The sequence below is a fragment of the Mus caroli genome, chromosome 4 (assembly GCF_900094665.2).
Source record: "Mus caroli chromosome 4, CAROLI_EIJ_v1.1, whole genome shotgun sequence".
Taxonomy (NCBI): Eukaryota; Metazoa; Chordata; class Mammalia; order Rodentia; family Muridae; genus Mus; species Mus caroli.
In genome coordinates this window covers 44147211-44170161 of record NC_034573.1, presented here as the reverse complement: position 1 = coordinate 44170161, position 22951 = coordinate 44147211, and the positions used below count along the sequence as shown (strand labels likewise).

General features: G+C 37.9%; 1 non-coding gene across 1 annotated transcript; it reads right to left on the bottom strand.

The window, feature by feature from the left end:
• Positions 1-20487: 20487 nt before the first annotated feature.
• Positions 20488-20619, bottom strand: LOC115030999. The gene has a single exon (XR_003836591.1). It is a non-coding gene; the product is annotated as a small nucleolar RNA SNORA17 (small nucleolar RNA).
• Positions 20620-22951: the final 2332 nt, after the last annotated feature.

Genomic DNA, 22951 nt, shown 5'->3' with positions numbered 1-22951 from the left:
GAAAAGGATGTAAACTTTTATTTGCTCTTTTTTAATTAATACTTTTTCTAAAACCTATTTGCCAAAACAGGAAAATCACTTTTCATAACTATTAGTAAAAGCTCCTATCAAAATTGGATATATGAAATTTTAAGCCAATTAATAATATAGTTTATCACCATAAAGTTTAATTTAAGTTTTCAGGTCAAAGACCATGATGAGGTCAGCACTAAGAATGTAATACATATTTTACATGTGTCATCTTCTTGATACTAAAAACTGTGATGTGTGGTTGTATGGTTCCTATCTAATAGATTAAAATATTGAAGATATTGAAAATTAATTTTCCAAGGTAATTGTTACATGTGACTCTAACTCCTTTTCAGAGGAAATACTTTATTTATCTTACAGTTATAGGAAGGTAAATATCTGATATTGGTGTTAATTTGCCTTTGATAAGAGCCTCACAGCAGATGCTGTTACCATGACAGCAGCACACATGTGGGAGATCACATGGGGTCTGAGTAATCCACACAGAGACTAATGACTTGTGAAAATGACATTACTTCCTTCCACAGATGGACTGTCTATGGCCAAAGGACTTTTTAAAGTCCTGCACAGCTCTCATTCATGCTAAGGACCAGGTCTCCAACAGTGAAACCCTAGGGGATGAACCATTTCCAAATTATAGCTATAAGTATGCTTGAAAGCAACTAATTTTATTTAGTTAGGTTTTATATCTTTTGGGAAAATAATAATATGAATCTTGAAATCTTGAAAGGAGCTACTATTAGCCTAAGGGGATTACAAAAATTTAGGACTCTAGACTTATAAATAAATTGAATTCAGCTTTGCTCATAGTTGAGCTGTACAGTGGCAAAAAGGAAATTTTAATTTCCTTTCACTCTGAGTTTAACAGCTTAATTAATATCACTCACATTTTATGCTGTGCAAAATTCTTACCTGCTTTCTGCCGGTCTCATAAAACTTTGGTTATTTCTCCTTAAGAAATAGTCTTGATTTCACTTAAAAACTTAATTATTAAAAGAAGAAATGTTTCAATTACTTTTTGTCTAGAAATGCAAATTGGTTTATGTCTGAAGACTTTAAGAAGCCAAGTTTCAAAGTCTCCTTTTAAACTGATCTAAAACCTGAAGGATGAAATGATAGAGTCAATTTTCTCTTATGAATGCAGTCATCAAAGAAGCCCTTATGCTGTTTGGCTTCTGTGTTATTGCATTCCATAATGGGCTTTGAATGAAGAAGGATAAAAGTGAACATCATTAAAGCAGATGATTCATACAGAGCAGGTCTTTAAAGACAATTAACTATTGATGAAAAATGTCAGTATCATTATACACTTGTACAGTTAGTTGAAAGGGATTAAAATATAGAAACTAAGAAAAGGTAAGGTTGAATAACACAGAAACTAACTTTGAGAAAACAAACAGTAATTTCTAATTACCTGAATAAACCAGTCATATGGGATAGGATTTTGCTTGGTAACACTAGTCCATGGTAAATATGATTCAACCATCATTTCTTCCTTCCTTCATTTTAATTCAATTAAGTTTTATTAAATAAGAATATATATTCATGCTACCCAATTATTCAATTTCTATTACCATACTTGTCAGTCTTTCCTAAAATTAAGAATTCTATTACTAGATTTGAAAAGTCAAATGTCATATATAGCTACAAGTCTTCTTTCTGTGATAAATAGTAGAAAGACTCCAGATATTTCTCCATTTCTAATATCCATGATATATATGTTAGAACAATCTCAGACATGTGCAGATAGACAGACAATAGCTAAGCAATCTGGTTCCTGGGTTAATAAGTCATTAGGGAAACATAATAAAATATATGATTTTTTAAATTTCAGTCAGTGTGGCTGGTAAATGTCACCTTTCAAAGCCCAGGTAATTGTTTCTGAAACCATGCCCATTCTATTTATTCATTAATTTGACATATATTATCTAGTACTTTTATTTGTATATATTGTTTATTTTTATTTATTAAAATGGTCAGTAATTTATATGGTGCCGCTGGTTCAATATATTAAAAGATTGTTGATCAATATCTTATTATTGCATTCATCTTACTTGTTTGTTGTATATGATATTACCATCTCAAAGCACCTCAAGTCAGGTGTTCAGATTTCATTTTACAAAATGAAAAACTCATATACTCACTCAAATATAAAAAGACTTGACATCATCAGCTTTATGGTTCTTTGGGGCTTAAAGGTAATTCCAATACAAATTATTTCACTGTAGCTCAAACTGAAAGTTAAAAGCAACTCATGATTTTTTTTTTCAGAAATGTATTCATAGGGATCCTGAGGGACCTATATGTAAAATATTTTCCCAGAAGCCTTTTATATTTGCTTCAATCAAATGCCTAGACTACAACTAACATGGGACATGTCAAATGTCTAGGGGTCTCATAGACATTGTAAATTCTGATCAAAAAGTTATGTGTCAGTTTTTCATAAAGTAATTCCACTGGAGATATTATTCTATTTCTTTCCAGGGCAAAGGCTGTGATGTGAAGATTCCATGTTGTGACATTCTGTATAGAGGCTGCTTTTTCTAGCTCTCCTTTTCACCAAATTCATTATCTCTCAGAATAAAAGCTTCATGAGGGAAACCTTTCCTGACTCCCCATATTGAGCCAACTTTGGATATTGCCAAGTCTACCTCTCAAAGGACCTATTAAAATCTAAAAGCTTCAGACCTTTGGCAGATGCTCTCAGGGCAGATGTTGATTCCAGCGATTCGTAAATTTTCCAAACTTATTCTTTTAGTAGTTTTTGGCCTCTGTGAATTCTTGTCACCTCTATTCAAGGCATGAAATGATTGTGTTAATATGTCACCTTTTGTTAGTTAGCACTTCTGCTTCATCAGTCAAACTGCCAGACATGTTAGCAAACTAAGTAAAAACACTAGATAAAATCTGTACAAAACCTAAACAAACCTTTAAACTGATATCATGTTTTGCTGGGTGTAAGTTGCCTTCAGTTCCAGCACTCAGAAGGCAGAGACAGGTGAATCTCTGATTCTAAGGCCAGCCTAGTCTCATGTTTATATCACTACAAATTACATACACAACTGGATGAGAAGGGTAAAAAGGTCTGGATCAATAAAAAATTTTCTCCCATTTTGATGTTTTTTTTCTTCATTCATCACTGTCATATTAAATATGGTACATACTGGTGTGTGCTGAGATATTAATTCATGTAGCAAAGAATATTATATCTATGTTCAATTACTGACTGAACAGATTATTATTGATGGGCTCACAAATGCCATTTAATAAACTTTTTATTAGTTCTGCCACTAAAGTCAAACATGCTTTGCTTTCACTATAAAGGCAAAATATAAAAACTTAGATAATAAGTTGTATGAATGAACAGATCACATAAAAATCTCAATTTTATAATGATAATGAATTGAGCTAGAAGTGTTACCCTGAGGGGCATTAATAAAAAATGAAAATAAAAGAACCCAAATACTGAGTCTGCACAGGTCAGTGCGGAGATTGCAGAGGGTAAGCGAGCAGACTGCAGAAGTGGCACAGCTTCTGGGACAGACCCCTATTTGGGCTCCTTCCCCACCAGAGGAGAGGTGGCTGCCTGGGAGGGCTCTGACCTCCAGAGCAGGTGAGGGAGCCATCTTGTGTCCCGGGTCCCTCTGAGACCAGTCTGCACAGATCAGCTCACAGACTGTGGAGGGTGAGCAAGACGAATGCAGAAGCAACACAGCTTCTGGGACAGGCAGAAGCTACACAGCTTCTGGGACAAACCCCATTTCGTGCTCCAGACATTCAGGCACCTTCCCCACCAGAGGAGAGGTGAACACCTGAAAGGGCTCTGACTGCCAGAGCAGGTGAGGGAGCCATCTTGTGTCCTGGGTCCCTTGGAGACCAGTATGTACAGCTGAGCACACAGACTGCAGAGGCAACACCTCTTCTGGGACAGGCCCTGTTTTGGCCTTCATCTTCAGCCAGAAGGCATGTCTGAATGCCAGACCTCTGTGCACCTTCCCTGAAAAAGAAAAGTTTGCCTGCAGAGAGTACTCTGACCACTGAGACTTACGAGAGAGCTAGACTCGCAGGACTGTTGACAGAGGCTAACAGAATCACAGAAGGAAAAGGATCCAGCCAGAGACAACTATAACAACTAACACCAGAGATTACCAGATGGTGAAAGGCAAACGTAGGAATCTTACAAACAGAAACCAAGACCATTCACCATCATCAGAACCCAGCACTCCCATCTCAGCCAGTCCAGGATACCCCAACACACCTAAAAAGCAAGATTCAGATTCAAAATCATATCTCATGATGCTGGTAGAGGACCTTAAGAAGGGCATTAATAACTCACTTAAAGCCAGGCATGGTGGCACACTCCTTTAATCCCAGCACTCAGGAGGTAGAGGCAGGAGGATTTCTGAGTCCGAGTCCACCCTGGTCTACAAAGTGCATTCCAGGACAGCCAGGGCTATGCAGAGAAACCCTGTATGGAACCCCAGTATCCAGCCCCCCCCCAAATAAAACTCACTTAAAGAAATACTGGAGAACACTGCTAGGTAGAAGTCCTGAAAAATTACAGAAAAACACTGCTAAACAGGTAGAAGTCCTTAAAGAGGAAATACAAAAATCCCTTAGAGAATTCCAAGCAAACACAACCAAACAGGTGATGGAATTGAACAAAACCATCCAAGACCTAAAAAGGGAAGTAAAAACAATAAAGAAAACCCAAAGTTAGTCAACTCTGAAGATTAAAAACCCTAGGATAGAAATCAGGAACCATAGATTTGAGCATCAGCAACAGAATACAAGAGTTGGAAGAGAAAATCTCAGGTGCAGAAGATTCCATAGAGACATGGACACAATAATAAAAGAAAATACAAAATGCAAAAAGATCCTAACTCAAAACATCCAGGAAATCCAGGACACAATGATAACACCAAACATACAGATAATAGGAGTAGATGAGAATGAAGATTTTCAACTTAAAGGGCTAGTAAATGTCTTCAACAAAATTATAGAAGAAAACTTTGTAAACCTAAAACAGAGCTGCCCATGAACATACAAGAAGCCTACAGAACTCCAAATAGACTGGACCAGAAAAGAAATTCCTCCCGACTCATAATAATCAGAACATTAGATAGAATATTAAAAGAGGTAAGGGAAAAAGATCAAGTAACATATGAAGGCAGGCCTATTAGAATTAAACCAGACTTCTCATCAGAGACTATGAAAGCCAGAAGATCCTGGACAGATGTTATACAGACCATAAGAGAAAACAAATGCCAGCCCAGGCTACTATTCCCCCCCAAACTCTCAATTACCAGAGATGGAAAAACCAAAATATTCTATGACAAAACAAAATTCACACAATATCTTTCCACAACCCAGCCCTTCAAAGGATAATAAAGGGAAAACCCCAACACAAGGATGGAAACTACACCCTAGAAAAAGCAAGAAAGTAATCCTTCAACAAACCTAGAAGAAGACAGCAGCAAGAACAGAATCCCAAATTTAACAACAAAAATAACAGGAAGCAATAATTACTTTCCTTTAATTTCTCTTAATATGCATGGACTCAAATTCCCAATAAAAAGACATAGACTAATAGACTGGCTACACAAACAGGATCCAAGACTTTGCTGCTTACAGGAAACCCATCTCAGGGAAAAAGACAGAAACTACCTCAGAATGAAAGGCTGGAAAACAATTTTCCAAGCAAATGGTCCGAAGAAACAAGATGGAGTAGCCATTCTAATATCTAATAAAATTGACTCCAACCCAAAGTTATCAAAAAAGACAAGGAGAGGCACTTCATACTCATCAAAGGTAAAATCTACCAAGATGAACTCTCAATTCTGAATATCTATGCTCCAAATGCAAGGGCAGCCACATTCATTAAAGATACTTTAGTAAAGCTCAAAGCACACATTGCACCTCACACAATAATAGTGGGAGACTTCAACACACCACTCTCATCAATGGAGAGATCCTGGAAACAGAAACTAAACTGAGACACATGGACACTAACAGAAGTTATGAAACAAATTGATTTAATAGATATCTACAGAACATTTTATCCTAAAACAAAAGGATATACCATCTTCTCAGCACCACATGGTACCTCCTCCAAAACTGACCATATAATTGGTCACAAAACAGGCCTCAACAGATACAAAAATATTGAAATTACCCATCCATCCTATCAGATCACCATGGACTAAGTATGATCTTCAATAATAGCATAAATAATAGAAAGCCAACATTCACATGGAAACTGAACAACACTCTACTCAATAATAACTTTGTCAAGGAAGAAATAAAGAAAGACATTAAAGATTTTTTAGAATTTAATGGAAATGAAGCCACATCATACCCAAACTTATGGGACACAATAAAGGCAGTCTTAATAGGAAAACTGATAGCCTTAAGTGCTTCCAAAAAGAAACTAGAGAGAACTTACACTAGCAGCTTGACTGCACACCTAGAAGCTCTAGAACTAAAGGAAACAAATTCAACCAAGCGGAGTAGAGAGCAGGAAATAATCAAACTCAGGGTTGAAATCAACCAAGTGGAAACAAAAAGAACTATTGAAAGAATCAACTAAACCAGGAGCTGATTCTTTGAGAAAATCAACAAGATAGATTAACCCTTAGCCAGATTAACTAGAGGGCCCAGGGACAGTATTCTAATTAACAAAATCAGAAATGAAAAAGGAGACATAACAACAGAACCTGAGGAAATCCAACCATCATCATATTCTAATACAAAAGGCTATACTCAAAACTGGAAAACCTGGATGAAATGGACAACTTCCTAGACAGATACCAGGTACCAAATTTAAATCAGGATCAGATTAATGATCTAAACAGTCCCATTTCCCCTAAAGAAATATAAGCAGTCATTAATAGTCTCTCAACCAAAAAAAGCCCAGGACCAGATGGGTTTAATGCAGAGTTCTATCAGACTTTCAAAGAAGACCTAATTCCAACTCTCCTAAAACTATTCCAGAAAATAGAAACAGAAGGTACTCTACCCAATTCATTCTATGAAGCCACAATTACTCTGATACCTAAACCACATAATGACCCAACAAAGAAAGAGAGCTTCAGACCAATTTCCCTTATGAATATCAATGCAAAAATACTCAATAAAATCCTCACAAACCGAATGCAAGAACACATCAAAACAATCATCTATCATGACCAAGTTGGCTTCATCCTAGGGATGCAAGGATGGTTTAATATATGGAAATCCATCAACGTAATTCACTATATAAACAAACTCAAAGACAAAAACCACATGATCATTTCATTGGATGCAGAGAAAGCATTTGACAAAATCCAACACCNATTCATGATAAAAGTCTTGGAAAGATCAGAAATTCAAGGCCCATACCTAAATATAATAAAAGCAATCTACAGCAAACCAGTAGCCAATATCAAACTAAATGGAGAGAAACTTGAAGCAACTAGTCCCTCTAAAATCAGGGACTAGACAAGGCTGCCCACTATCTCACTACCTATTCAATATAGTACTGAAAGTCCTAGCCAGAGCAATTCAACCAAAAAAGGAGATCAAGGGGATACAAATTGGAAAGGAAGAAGTCAAAATATTACTATTTGCAGATGAATTTATAGTATATATAAGTGATCCTAAAAATTCCACCAGAGAACTCCTAAACCTGATAAACAGCTTCAGTGCAGTAGTTGGATATAAAATTAACTCAAACAAATCAATGCCCTTTCTCTGCAGAAAAGATAAATGGGCTGAGAAAGAAATTAGGGAAACAACACCCTTCACAATAGTCACAAATAATATAAAATCCCCTGGTTGACTCAAACTAAGGAAGTGAAAGATCTGTATGATAAGAACTTCAAGTCTCTGAAGAAAGAAACTGAAGAAGATCTCAGAAGGTGGAAACATCTCCCATGCTCAGGGATTGGCAGGATTAATATAATCAAATAGGCTAATCTACCGAAAGCAATCTACAGATTCAATGCAATCCCCATCAAAATTCCAACTCAATTCTTCACTGAGTTAGAAAGGGCAATTTGCAAATTCATCTAGAATAATAAAAAACGTAGATAGCAAAAACTATTCTCAACAATAAGAGAACCTCTGGTGGTATCACCATACCTGACCTCAAGCTGTACTACAGAGCCATTGTGATTAAAAACTGCATGGTACTAGTACATTGGCAGACAGGTAGACCAATGGACTTGAATTGAAGACCCAGAAATGAACCCACACACCTATGGTCACTTGATCTTTGACAAGGGAGCTAAAACCATCCAGTGAAAAAAAGACAGCATTTTCAACAAATGGTGCTGGCATAACTGGCAGTTATCATGTAGAAGAATGAGATTTGATGCATTCTTATCTCCTTGTGCAAAGCTTGAGTCTAAGTGGGTCAAAGAACTCGACATAAATCCAGAGACGCTGGAATTTTTAGAGGAGAAAGTGGGAAAAAGTCTTGAAGATATGAGCACAGGGGAAAAATTCCTAAACAGAACAGCAGTGGCTTGTGCTGTAAGATCAAGAATTGACAAATGGGACATCATGAAATTGCAAAGTTTCTGTAAGGCAAAAGACACTGTCAATAAGACAAAAAGGCCACCAACAGATTGGAAAAAAAAAATTTTTTTAACAATCCTAAATCTGATAGGGGACTAATATCCAATATATACAAGAAAACTCAAGAAGCTGGACTCCAGAAATTCAAATAACCCCATTAAATATGGGCTACACGGCTAAACAAAGAATTTTCAACTGAGGAATTACTGAAGGGCTGAGAAGCACCTGAAAAAATGTTCAATGTCCTTAGTCATCAGGGAAATGCAAACCAAAACATCCTGGAGATTCCACCTCACTCCAGTCAGAATGGCTAAGATCAAAAATTCAGGCAACAAAAGATGCTGGCAAGGATGTGGAGAAAGAGGAACATTCCTCCATTGCTGGTGGGATTGCAAGCTTGTACAACCACTCTGGAAATCAGTCTGGTGGTTCCTCGAAAAATTGGACACAGTACTATTGAAAGATCCAGCAATACCTCTCTTGGGCATATACCCAGAAGATATTCAAACTGGTAATAAGGGCACGTGCTCCACTATGTTCATAGCAGCCTTATTTATAATAGCAAGAAGCTGGAAAGAACCCATATGTCCCTCAACAGAGTTATTGATACAGAAAATGTGGTACATTTACACAATGGAGTACTACTCACCTATTAAAAACAATGAATTTAAGAAATTCTTGGGCAAATGGATGTATCTGGAGAGATATCATCCGTTGTGAGGTAGTCCAATCACAAAAGATGTTACTTGATATGTACTCACTGATAAGTGGATAATAGCTCAGAAACTTAGAATACCCAAGATACAATTTGCAAAACACAAGAAAATCAAAATGAACGAAGACCAAAGTGTGGATACTTCATTCCTCCTTAGAATAGGGAATAAAATACCCATGGAAGGAGTTACAGAGACAAAGTTTGGAGCTAAGATGAAAGGTTGGATCATCCAGAGACTACCCCACCCGGGTGATCCATCCCATAATCAGCCACCAAACCCAGACACTATTGCATATGGCAGCAAGATTTTGCTTAAAGAACCCTGATATAGCTGTCTCATGTGAGGCTATGCCAGTGCCTGGCAAATACAGAAGTGGATGCTCACATTCATCTATAGGATGGAACACAGAGCACCCAATGAAGGATCTAGAGAAAGGATCCAAGGGCTGAAGAGTTCTGCAACCCTGTAAGTGGAACAGCAATATGAAATAACCAGTACCCCCAGAGCTCGTGTCTCTAGCTGCATATGTAGAAGAAGATGGCCTAGTTAGCCATCATTGGGAAGAGAGGCCCCTGGGTCTTGCAAACTTTATATACCCCAGTACAGGGGAATGCCAGGGCCAAGAAGAGGTAATGGGTGGGTAGGGGAGCAGGGAGGGGGGAGAACATAGGGTACTTTCGGGATAGCATTTGAATGTAAATTAAGAAAATATCTAATAAAAAAAGGCAAAAAAAAAGAACCCAAATACCTGATGAGGTAGAAGACAAAGAGCATTCAGAAGATGAAATATCTTGCTATTGCTATAAAAATGAAGCATGAAATGGTAAACAACAGAGAGATGTAGTTGAGTATCAGAGTCAAGTTTGGAGGAAAGTGTGTACAACTGAGTAGTTATAGCAGGATTAATATAGTAAAAATGGCCATATTGCTGAAAGCAATCTACAGATTCAATGCAATTCCATCAAAACTCCAACTCAATTCTTCATAGAGTTAGGAAGATTCAAATTTGGCAAATTCATTTGGAATAAAAACAAACCCAGGATAGTGAAACTATTCTCAACAATGAAAGAACTTATGAAGGAATCACCATACCTGACCTCAAGCTGTATATCAGAGCAATAGTGATAAAAACTGTATGGTATTGGTACAGAGACAGGCAGGTTGAACATTGGAATAGAATTGAAGACTCAGAAATGAACCCACACACCTATGTTCACTTGATTTTTGACAGGGGAGCTAAAACCATCCACTGGAAGAAAAGACAGCATTTTCAACAAATGATGCTGGTTCAACTGGAGGTCAGCATGTAAAAGTATGCAAATTGATTCATTCTTATTTCCTTATACAAAGCTCAATTCAAATGGATCAAGGACCTCCAAATAAAATCACACACAATGAAAATAATAGAAAAGAGAGTGGGCAAGAGCCTTGAATACATGGGCGCAGGGGGGATTTTCCTTAACAGAACACCAACAGCTTATGCTCTAAGATCAAGAACTGACAAATGGGACCTCATAAAATTGCAAAGCTTATGTAAGGCAAAGGACACTGTCAATACAACAAAACAGCAACCAACAGATTGGGAACAGATCTTTGTCAACCCTACAACTAATAGATGGCTATGGAACTCATGAAGTTAGACTCCATAGAACCAAATAAAAATGGGGTTCAGAATTAAACAAAAATCTCAGCTGACGAATACTGAATGGCTGAGAAGTACTGAAAGAAATGTTCAACATCCTAAGTCATCAGGGAAATGCAAGTCAAAACAAGCCTGAGATTCCACCTCACACCAGTCAGAATGGCTAAGATCAAAAAACTCAGGTGGCAGTAGATGCTGGCGAGGATGTGGAGAAAGAGAAATATTCCTCCATTGTTGGTGGGATTGCAAACTGGTACAACCACTCTGGAAATCATTTTGGTGGTTCCTCAGAAAATTGGACATAGTACTACCTGAGGACCCAGTTATACTACTCCTGGGCATATACCCAGATGATGGTCCAACATGTAACAAGTACACATGCTCCACGATGACCATAGCAGCCTTATTTAAAATAGCCAGAAGCTGGAAAAAAAAACAACAACAAATATCCTTCAATAGAGGAATCAATACCGAAATGTGATACATTTACACAATGGAGTACTCCTCAGCTATTAAAAACAATGAATTCATGAAATTCGCAGGCAAATCGGTAGAATTAGAACATATCATCCTGAGTGAGGTAAACCAGTCACAAAAGAACACACATGGTATGCACTCACTGATATGTAGATAATAGTCCAAAAGCTCGGAATACCCAAGATACAAGTCAGACCACATGAAGTTGGGGAAGAAGGAAGACCAAAGTGTGGATGTTTCAGTCCTTCTTAGAAGTAGGAACAAAATACTCCTGGAAGGAAATACAGAGGCAAAGGATGGAGCAGAGACTGAAGGAATGGATATCCAGAGACTACCCCACCTGGGGATCCATCCCATAAACAGATACCAAACCAAGAGTCTGTTGTGGATTTCAAGAAGTGCTTGCTGACAGGAGACTGATATAGCTGTCTCTTGAAAGGCTCTGCTAGAGCCTGGCAAATACAGAGGCAGAGAGGCAGATGCTTTCAGCCAGCTGAGCACAGGGTCCCCAATGGAGGAGTTAGAGAAAGGACTGAAGGAGCTGAGGTGGTTTGCATCCCCATAGGGAAAACAATAATATCAATCAAACAGCCCCCCCCCCAGAGCTGCTAGAGACTAAACCACCAACCAAAGAGTACACATGAAGTGACTCATGAGAGGATGGCCTTGTCAGGTATCAGTGGGATGGAGGTTCTTGGTCCTGTGACGGTTCTATGCCCCAGTGTAGGGAACTGCCACAGAAGGGAGGCAGGAGTGGGTGAGTGAGTGGGTGAGCACCCTCATAGAACAATGGAGAGAGGAAGATGAGGGGAATTTTGGAGGGGAAATTGGGAAAGGGGGTAACATTTTAAATGTAAATAAATAAAATATCCAATTAAAAAGAGTAATGTTTAAAAGCCAACAATGAGAGCATCTGATACATTGAATACCAATCTTTGTATGTGAAATAAAGCCCACTGCATCCAGACTGGACTTGAGGGTAGACGAACTTACAAGAGTGAGTTCAGTAGCCTGACACACTAATGTGGTGAAATCATTTTCCAGAAATGATGGACTCCATGTTCTCATAGAGTAAGTGGTTTGACTTGATTCTTCATTCATTATTTTTCAGTATCCATAATACATTTTGGTATAATGAGTTTTGCATATTACTCAATTTCAGTTAAGTTGGAAAACTGAGTATTAATGCTACTTTTATGTATTAAACGTCCTCTACATGTCAGTGCTGACATAGATGCTCTGACTCATTCTGTGGTTCACTAGGCAACAGTTCTTCCCACTGAAGCTTGGTTTTGCAAATCCAGGATCTGAGAACATCAATATTTATTTTTATTTCAAACAAGTGTAGAGATTGCTGCATTATTCAGGGTTTTCTTTAATGATTGAAATAATTGTTCTTTACCCAAAGTTTAATATTTGCCTTCTCATTTCCAAGACAATCCTTAATAAGATACACAAAACAAGAGATTTCCATTAAATATAGCAGATAACTGCATTGTAGTTACACTGGTTAAATTACAGCAAAAGTTTACTGATAAAAATTAAACACAGGCTTAGCTTATATTATCTTTATATCCCATCTTAACCTTATCTGACCTTGTGCTCATGCTGAGCTGCACTTTGCTTATAAAAGTTTATAAAAGGTCTACTTCTGTGTGTCTCTGTGATTATAAGATAAGAAGGAAAATGCTGCTCCTTGAAATAAGATTATAGATGACACATGAGAAGGCAACTGTGAAAAATGGTTAAATGGTTTTTGTCAGGGAAGGATGCTTGTGATGAATAGTTTTCTGTCAACTTGCCAAAAGTTAGAACCATTTAGAAGAAAAGAACCTCAATTCAGAAATTACTTTCATATAAGCATATTATAGGCAAGCCTGCAGGTCATTTTTTAATTAGTGATTGAGGTGAGAGGACTGAGCCTATTGTGAGTGGGACCACACCTGGCCTAGTGTTCCTGGGTTCTATGAGAAAGCAGGCTACCCCAATAATTAGGAAGAAGTCAGTAAGCCATACTCTTCCATGGTATCTGCATCAGCTCCTCACTCCAGGTTCTTGTCCAGTTTTCAGTTTCTGGATTGGCTTTCTTCAATGGACTGTGATTAAGGATCTGTCTCCTGAGAGGCCCTGCCAAAGCCTGACTAATACAGAAGTGGATGTTCACAGTCATCCATTAGACAAAGCACAGGGTCCCCAATGAAGGAGCTAGAGAAAGTACCCAAGGAGCTGAAGGGGACTGCAGCCCCATAGGAGGAACACAGTATGAACTAACCAGTAACCCCAGAGCTCCCAGGAACTAAACCACCAATCAAAGAAAACATATGGTGGGACTCCTGACTCTAGCTGCATATGTAGCAGAGGATGGCCTAGTTGGTCATTAATGGAAGGAGAGGCCCTTGGTCCTGTGAAGGTTCTCTGCCCCACTATATGAGAATGCCAGGGCCAGGAAGTGGGAGTGGTTGGGTTGGGGAGCAGAGGGAGGGGGAAAATGATAGGGGATTTTTGGAGGGGAAACTAGAAATAGGAATAACATTTGAAATGTAAATAAAGAAAATATCCAATTAAAAAAGAATATGTAAGCCAAATAATTCATTTCCTTCCAAAGTTGCTTTTGTTCATGTTGTTTCATCACAGCAATATTAACCCTAACCAGACAGTCCCCAATTGGTTTTTAAAAACTAAATGGTCAGCTCTGAGATCTCACACACACACACACACACACACACACACACACACACACACACGTTACATTATATGGATTTATGGACTGAGCACGTTGTATTTACATATTTAAGGATAAATTGTATGTGTGTGTGTGTGTGTGTGTGTGTGTGTGTGTGTGTGTTTGTCTGTGTCTGAAAACAGTAAAGAAAACGAAGCTATGAATTTGAGAGAAAGCAAGGAGGGACAAGAGGGAGGGGAGTGAAGGGGAAATTATGTAAATATATGATAATATCAAAAGTAAAAAAAAAAAAGGAAAGTAAATATCAATAGATTATCTTTCTGAGGAGCAAGTTAAGGAACAAATGCCAGGTTGACAGTGTATAAAAGTTAGAAAAACTTGTGGTAGAGTTGCTTTAAAAGAAAACAGACTCTGATATGACATTTTGTAGTTATAAAGATGTATAGGAAAGGTCCCAGAAAGAATACTGGGGAGAAGGAGAACTTGGGTGAAATAGCAAGCAAGAGAAATTGTAGAATTGACAGATTCAGTTGTCATTCTAAGACAACACAGATTCTGACAATCTAAAGTAGCCACAAACTTCTGCCTTACTACATAGATATCTATTTATTCTTTCTTTCTTTTTTGTTTTAACCTGGACAAGTCTGAACAATTAAGTAAGGTATAAATACTTTGTGATTGAAGTTGGGCTGCTATTTTTACTTTGATTGTCCCCAGAAGAATTTCATCTAAGTAGGGCATAGCACCACCAACAGGAATTGTATTCTACAATATGATACTCGGTTTTCAGAGCATAATTTCTAAGAGATTGAACTTGATGTGCAATAAAAATGGCACTTAAAAATCCCTATGAAGACCTAATTAATTATGTCAGCAGGGAAAAATGCTTATCAAAGAAGCCTGAAGATTTGAACTTAATCCCTATAGCCTGCCATGAAAAAAGAAGTAATAAACCCAAAAGTAATTTTCTGACCTCCACACGTTTCATGCCATTTACGTGACTGTGCTTATACTCACATATCACATGCATATACTAAAAAATGTTAACTTTAAAGGTTCTGTATTAATCAAAACTGTCTAGATTGTATATGATTACATGTTATAGAGGATATATGGCCAAAGTATCAGCCACAAACTTAGTGAAATAGGATACTGAGGGAAGTCACACTTCACAAGCCTATGGGAATTTGTAGAGGCTGAGACTCTGCTGGTAGGGAAGGGAAACCTAGTATGCCTGTCAATTTCAATCAAGATGAATTTCTGCAATTTCCAAGATTTAGCAAAACCATCATGGAATTGGATTCAGTAAAGCCGGCTACCATCACTTGCCTATGGAATACAATCACTCTGAGGTTTTCAAGGATGCTGGCCTTCCTAACCAGTGCAGTCCTCTGTGATTTGACAAATGAAGTGCCCTTTGTTCTGCCTTACAGAATGTAATTAACTGGAGGATCTTTCAGCTTTTCACAGAATATTTACTTAAACATGTTTACTTTCACGTACCATCTGCCAGAGCTGAACTGCTATTTCTACTTTACAGAACACGAGCCTTCACATTTTCAAGCTCTTGCCAGAGATGCTGGCAGATTTTTACAGTTCCCTGGGGCAATGTGGTGTACTGTCCACAATTCCCTGATCTATGAATACATTTAGGGTATCATCCCATGGATAAATCAGTCAGTGAGTACGATTAACAGAACCCCCCTCCTCTCTGGCAAGTCCAGTACTTCCTTAGGCAGCCCTTTGGCAATTCTTGTACTTCCTTAGGCAGCTCTTGTTTCATGGATTGATATTATGACTAGGTAAGGGCATGTAAATAGATCCCAGAATAAGGACCTTGTTTGTTTCAATGGCTGAAATATTTATTGTCATGTAATATGGGGTTATTAGCCTTTTACAAGGAGTAATATGTATTTTGTAGTTATCAACGGCACAGAATAACCTGGAGTCCGCTTTCTTACGTGTATATTAACCCTACTCTTTCTCTTTGAGCACTCAAACTTTCATTCCTCCCCAACCAGGGCCTATACTTTGGCATAGCAGAATTGCTGTACTCAGAATTCTTCACTCTCCAGCTTTCTCTGAAGCTCTTGTCATCTTCTAATTAAGTCTCTGAACCAAGCTGAAGCTGTCTTTTCCCTCCAGCCACAGGAGATGAGAGTCCCATTAGTGCTTCCTTTAATGCTTTAGTGCTTCCAATTAAAGATATTAAATTCTTTAATTCCTGCCTTTTCTGAACCAGACACCTAGGATACTGAATATATGAGGTAGTTTCTTCCAGTGGTATCTCATAACAATACAATGGTAGTAACAGTTTCAACACTTTCTTCAAAAATTCCAATTGCCAGATGATACCATTTCTATCTAGAGTTAGCAGGGAGTGTGGCCACACCAACTCAAAATTGAAAATTATAAGCATTCTTTGACATTTGTCTAAGCTCACATCCCCCAAGACACAGATACTCATATATTTATATCCAGCTAATTAAGTGGGACATTCGTGTGAAAATAACACCTAAGAGGGAGCAAAGGAGGATGGGGATGGAAGAGTCAAACTAGAATATACTTGTGACTAACATATCAAGCTCTATGAACTGTGGAGATATTTAGAACTCAAAACTCTGAAATAGTTACTCAATCTTTATTACAATCTGCTGATAAACTTCAGGTATAGTCAACTATAGAAAGAGAGCAATGACTAACTCCTCCATTTAATGGCAAGAACACTTATCTGTCAACTGATGGAATTTAAAGTGGAAGAGTGAATGCCTTGACCCAGAGTGGCCATGCATTATATACTGAAGATACCGAAGCATCCATTTCAGCTTGGAGTAGTATTCCACATAAAGCAATAGTTGAGAGCTGGAGATATTGCTCAATATTAGAGTGCATGTCTAGAATGCATAAAACGCTGGGTTCAAGTAATAAGGAATAAGGAAGAAAGAAAAACGGAAAGGAAGGGAAAGGAAGAGGAAGGGAGAGAAGAAAAATCAGATTCAAACACATAAAGCAAACAGATAAAATAGATTCTGGCCAAAGAGATTAAACAAAAGTAATATCTTAACAACAGAAGATAGATAGATAGATATGATATAGATATTATATATATTCTATATATATGCATTCTGTGTGTGTGTATATATATATATATATATAAAGTTTATATATATATAAATATAAATATAAAGTTTATATATATATAAAGTTATATATAAATAAAGTTAGATTGCAAGTCAGTGATACAAGTATATACTGGAGGATATTCAATTTGTATCCACTGATTAAATCCAAAGTGTGGATGAACAGAGCTCATAATTCAAAATGGGCAAAGTGTAAGCATGCTACCTCAGAAACCAATTACTCAGTGCTGATTAATTCATAATTCTTTTATCCTATTAACCTGTGGAATATTTGAAACAGAACAGAAATAGTGCATTGAATTCTGTGTCCTGTATACCCAGCTTAATTGCCTGATAAATGCTAAATGATAAAAATAAAGTACTCTTAAAATTAGGTATATTGTCAAGTATTTTTAGAATCGTATTTTATCTCTTTGCAAATACTCAGAAATAAATACCATTACATTTTATATAATGGATCTGTAGGTCCCTTGTTGCCACACTATCAAATAGGTTTGTTAAGTTTACAAACTTGGGACTTTCTTGACAGTTTTTTTTTTCATATGAATTGTTTTTTTTTTTTTTAATGGCTTATAAACACCTACATCTTGTGGTGCAAAACTAGTTCTAGAACACTCATCAGTGAACTCTATACTACTTTCACACTTCCAATGGCGATGAACTTAAAATACCAGAAAGCACTCGTTTCTATTTTGCTGAATTGTACCTGGTCCAACTGAAGAAGAACTGAGACATGATTTTGTGCTAGAAATAAAGATGCCAATCTGTCTGGTATTTATGAAATTGTCCTAATTGACAAAATGATAATTTCTTAAGAACTGTGTAAAACATTTTGGCAATATTAATAAAGCCATATGAGTCTACCAAAAATATTTGCAAAAAAGTTTGCTATAATTTATTTCTTTATATATATTGTTAATCCTGAATTATTTCATGTTCTCTCAATGCCAAAGGTTAAATATGCTGATTATTTCTTTTTATTTTCTATCTCAAAATAAGTATGGTGAATACTATGTATATATTTTTTCTTAAATCTTCTGAAAAATGACAAAACATGAATATTATCTGGATTCCTGCTCCTCTCATAGCTGTAGTCCCTAAAGAGTTTTAAAAACTCAATAGCCTATATGGTAAGTACCATAAACTATGGCAGAATTTCTCATGCTTATTTACATGTCAAAAATGTATCAAATAGTTTGATGAGAGATAATACTGGTTGCTATTTTAATCACCTATGGTCACAACAGTTCTATGTAGTAAGTTGTCCCAAAGATTGACATTCAATATTAGGATTTTGTTTCTTGCTAACAATTCCATGAGCCACAGAATCTTCCTGGAACCACTAGTCTTACCAGTTATAACCAGTTCCTAAGTGGGATTGAAGTCTGTTGCTTATACATCTTATTCTTCATGAATAAGCTAGCGTTAAAGGACCATCATGTTCCTTTTGTGGCCATAGTAGGAGCTAAAAAAGCCAATACAGAAATTCAAACAAGTTTCAGACTGTATTTTTATCATGACTACCAATATGTCATTGGCTAAGTCAAGTTAACTGGCCAAAGTTTGAAAGCTATAAGTGTATAATAATCCCACAAAGAAGGAAATGCTAGATTCAAAAAAAAAATCTTGCCATTTTCCTCTATTTGTTATAATTACTCTGGTGTCTCTCACCTACAAAAGACATCTTTTTTTCTTTTCATCCTATAGTGATTGAAAGCTATGCCTTATTTGATATCAGGCTCAAAATGTACAATCTTTGTACATTTGTTTATGGGAGACTCAAGCCAAAGAGACAGCATCTATTTATAGCATCTCAATTTCCTAGTTGAAATTAAAATATTAAAGAGTTATTAAGGTATATCACACTTCTATTTTAAATGTTTATGAGTTCTTTTTGAAATTCCACATCATTCACCCATTTCCACTCATCTCCCCCTCCCTTTATACCTGTGCTCAATCCTTGTAAAACCCCACCAGAAACAGAAGACGAAAATATCATCGTAGAGACTGTAGTGTGTCACTGTGTTTCACAGTACACCTTTTTGTCCACACTTCTTTGCTTGGAAGTCATTGCAGTGAATCATTGGTCTGGTAGCCTCTGACTTCTGCTACTCTATCAAAATTAAAACCTCACTGAGAAGCCTCTCAGATATCCTGCAGTTGCCCTGTGTCTTAAAGATTCCATAGTTTTGGATCTGTTGGTCCAGCCCCCTTGTGCACACCAGCAGTTTAATCAAAGGAGTACATGTTGGGTTGGGCCCATTCAAAGTCCTGAATCTGGGCCTGAGAATTATCTGAACTGGTTAGTACACCAGCTCTCAAACTCTCACACCCTCAAGTTCACTAGCCACTCCTGAAACCAGGGCCAGCTCTACTGTGCTTCTCAAGTGGGGTGTAGGGCCAGCTCTCAAGTTCTACAGCAGAGAAGGGGGCAGGACCAGCTTTCCTGCATTCATAGTCCTGGGGCCAACTCTCTTGCTTGCCCTAGGTGGAAACGGGTGAGGGTATAATGGGCATCTCTACCTCACCAATGCTTTAATACATAGGAAGAACAAGTTGCAGAGCCAGCTCACCCATGACCCCACCATCAGATCCAGCTCTACTGTGCTGCCCAGGGAAGGTGCAGGCCCCCATCTCCTGAGTGCGGCAGCTGGTGATGGAAAGAGACAGCTCTCCGTTTCTCATGACCCCAGAGATGTCTCTTACTACCTGTGAGTCTCCGGTTCTGCCTGTCTTTATTGTGCTCACATCCTTCTGTTTCCCTTTCTCTTCTATTTCTCCATCACTTACTTGTTCCTCTTTGTGGTGCCCAGGGTCTCTGAGTGTCTGGGGTTGTCTTAGAAGTGGTTTCAAGAGGGTTAAGCTCTGCTTGTGTATTATGGCATGGACCAGGGGTCATCTCGGCCATGGTTTGCTCCCCACCACCCCGTATTTGCACAGAAGCAAACTGGTGGTCATCTCAAGCTAGCTCCCTCTCTAGGCCCTATAGTGCTGATCTGGTTGTTGTCTAAAACTCATTTCTTGCCCAGTCCACCTTAGTGGCCCTATCTGCCTTGGACTTACCTCTGTCTGGGGCCTACAGGTTTCAGGCAGGGTTCTTCTAGTCTCCAACTTGCTCCCCATCCTGGGAGCCCTTCTGGACCTGTGTGGCATTACATTGGTGATCATCTCAGGCTAGCTCCCTATCTGTGACCCCTGGCATCAGACTGATGGTTGTCTCATGCTTGTTTTTTTTCAGGGAATGTTAACTTACTAAGCATCCTGATGTTCATAGGACAGAGCACTGAATATAAGCATAGCCTTTCTCCTCTCTGCCACCTACTGGTTCATATGTGACACAGAAGTCACATCTGCGATGCCTGTCGGGGCAGGGGCAATGATGCTCACATCTCACATCACCAGAACCAATATTGATGAAATATACATATGTTCACCTCCCATAAAGGCTGAGAGGAGAAAATAATTACCAGCTGAATAAGCTGAAATGATCACAGTTCTTTATTAAATAACACTAATGAGCAAGATATAAAAGCATAGTTCATATAGCTTTTATTAATTTCTACAAATAATAAGTTTACAATAAGCCCCTTTCTTCTTCCTATATGTCATATATATGGGAAAAAGGTATTATAATATACAGTGTTTGAAAAAGAGTATGTAATTATATTGAGCCTACGTCTCTCATTAGTGGAAAGCCATTTTCCCATTTGGGCTAGGATCACAAGAATTCCAAAGCTTTCCTTAGGGGTCCGCATAAAAGCTGGTGACCAGTGTACTCACAAGCTACAAGCTCCTTACTTTTCTTTCCACATGTTTTCAGCTTCAGATTTCTCACCTTCAGAGACCTTCTATATAAACTAGATAATTTCTCCGAATGTGCTATACATAATAAACATGCCAAAGTTGCAGTTGCAGCCAGTAGTAGGTGTCATTTCATCTGAGTGTACAATCTCCACCTACCCCCAGCTTTTCTTATATGTGTTAATGTGTCTGTACAGTCTTCATTTACTTGACACTCCTAGTCAGAGTTCCAGACACCAAGCTTTGCAGAACAACATGCACATGGGGGGAAATGGGTTATTGCAATTTATTTATTTATTCAATGGTCAGTCATATCTGGTTTTAGCTTAGGTCTCTGGACTGCCCAGTATCTGTTTCCTGGCCTTCTAAGCAAGACAGCATATGACATGAGCTTCCTCAAGTTAAACCAGATATTGATTGGCCAAATTGTATAACTATATGATTAGTCATCTAAGTTAGTGCACATAAAGAATTGATATCTTTAACAAATATATTAACTGAGATGAAAATATTTGAGAATGTATCATTGACTCCATAAAAATGATGTGGCCAAATCATGCAAACCCTATGAGATATAAATTCTGCAAATATATATATCACCTTTAGAGTTATATTGCCATGCTGGTTGCTGGTTGTTGGTGGTGTTTTTCATAGGCATCATAGTTACTTAGGACTTTTATTCTTTCTCTTTTTTTTTTTTCTCTCTCTCTCCTTTAGAAGCTTTCAGAGTGCCTTCCAGTGCCATAGAAGCTAGTCCTCAGAGACGAGACATTCAGGTCAGTTCCAGCTCCGGGGCCTCTCATCCCTGTGTCTGAAGTATATTGTGTTTCCAGCAATAAGGGCTTAACTTTCCCTTTGAGTGGCATCCAAACAAAAAAGTAATAGGTTATATGTTTTGGAGTCACTTGGACAGCCCTGACCAACAGTTGTTTTTTAAAAAGGATTCTTTCATTGGAATTAACCTAGTAGGTGGGGCTAGTTGGCAAGCCACCAGTCTCTGCCTATACGTACTAGGGCTACAGATACAGTTCACCATGCCAAGCTTTTTACCTAGGTGCCCAGGATACAAACGTAAGTTATCATATTTAACTGATAGCACTGTACTGACTGTATCACATCTTCACCAATTCTGACTGGGAATTAATTGTTTTCCCATATTAACTCATTGGTTGTTATTTCTTTCACAGAGTCTTTAGTTCTAAAACTATTTTCTTAATTTTAGAAAAGCTAAATACATTTTGTACTTAATGTGTTTTTTTTTATTTAATTTTTTTTTTCTTTTTACTTATTCACTTTACATTCTGCTCATTCTTTCCCTTCTGGTCACCCTCTCCCACAATCCTTCCTCCATCTCCCTCCCCTTCCCTTCTGGAAAGGTGGAGAGGCTTCAAGCTGGGTAGCCCCACCCCCTGGCACTTCAAATCTCTGTGAAGCTTGGTGCTTCCTCTCCCACTGAGGCCAGACAAGGCAGCCCAGCTACTAGAACATATCCAACATACAGGCAACAGCTTTTGGAATATACCCTGCTCCAGTTGTTCACGATCCACATAAAGGTCAAGCTGCAATCCGATCCATATGAGCTGGGATTATTGTCTTTAACATATCTCTTATTATAGTTATTGATAATTGTACCTTTTATCCTGAGTCTGTTTCTCATGAGGCATAAAAGAGTTAACTTTTTAAAGAACTTCTCCATAAGAATCTGGAACATGGTTAGGGTCTGGATAGAAAAGAAGGAGCTATGGCAAGATATCCTAGAAAAGAACCATACCTAAGTTTCTCATATTAAAAACAAGTTCTCACTCAAGCTACATCAGTTAACAAGTAAATAATGCTTTTACTAAGTTCTCAGGGATTTCTACTCTAGACAGATATAAGCCGTTCTGTTTCCACTCGCCCCTCC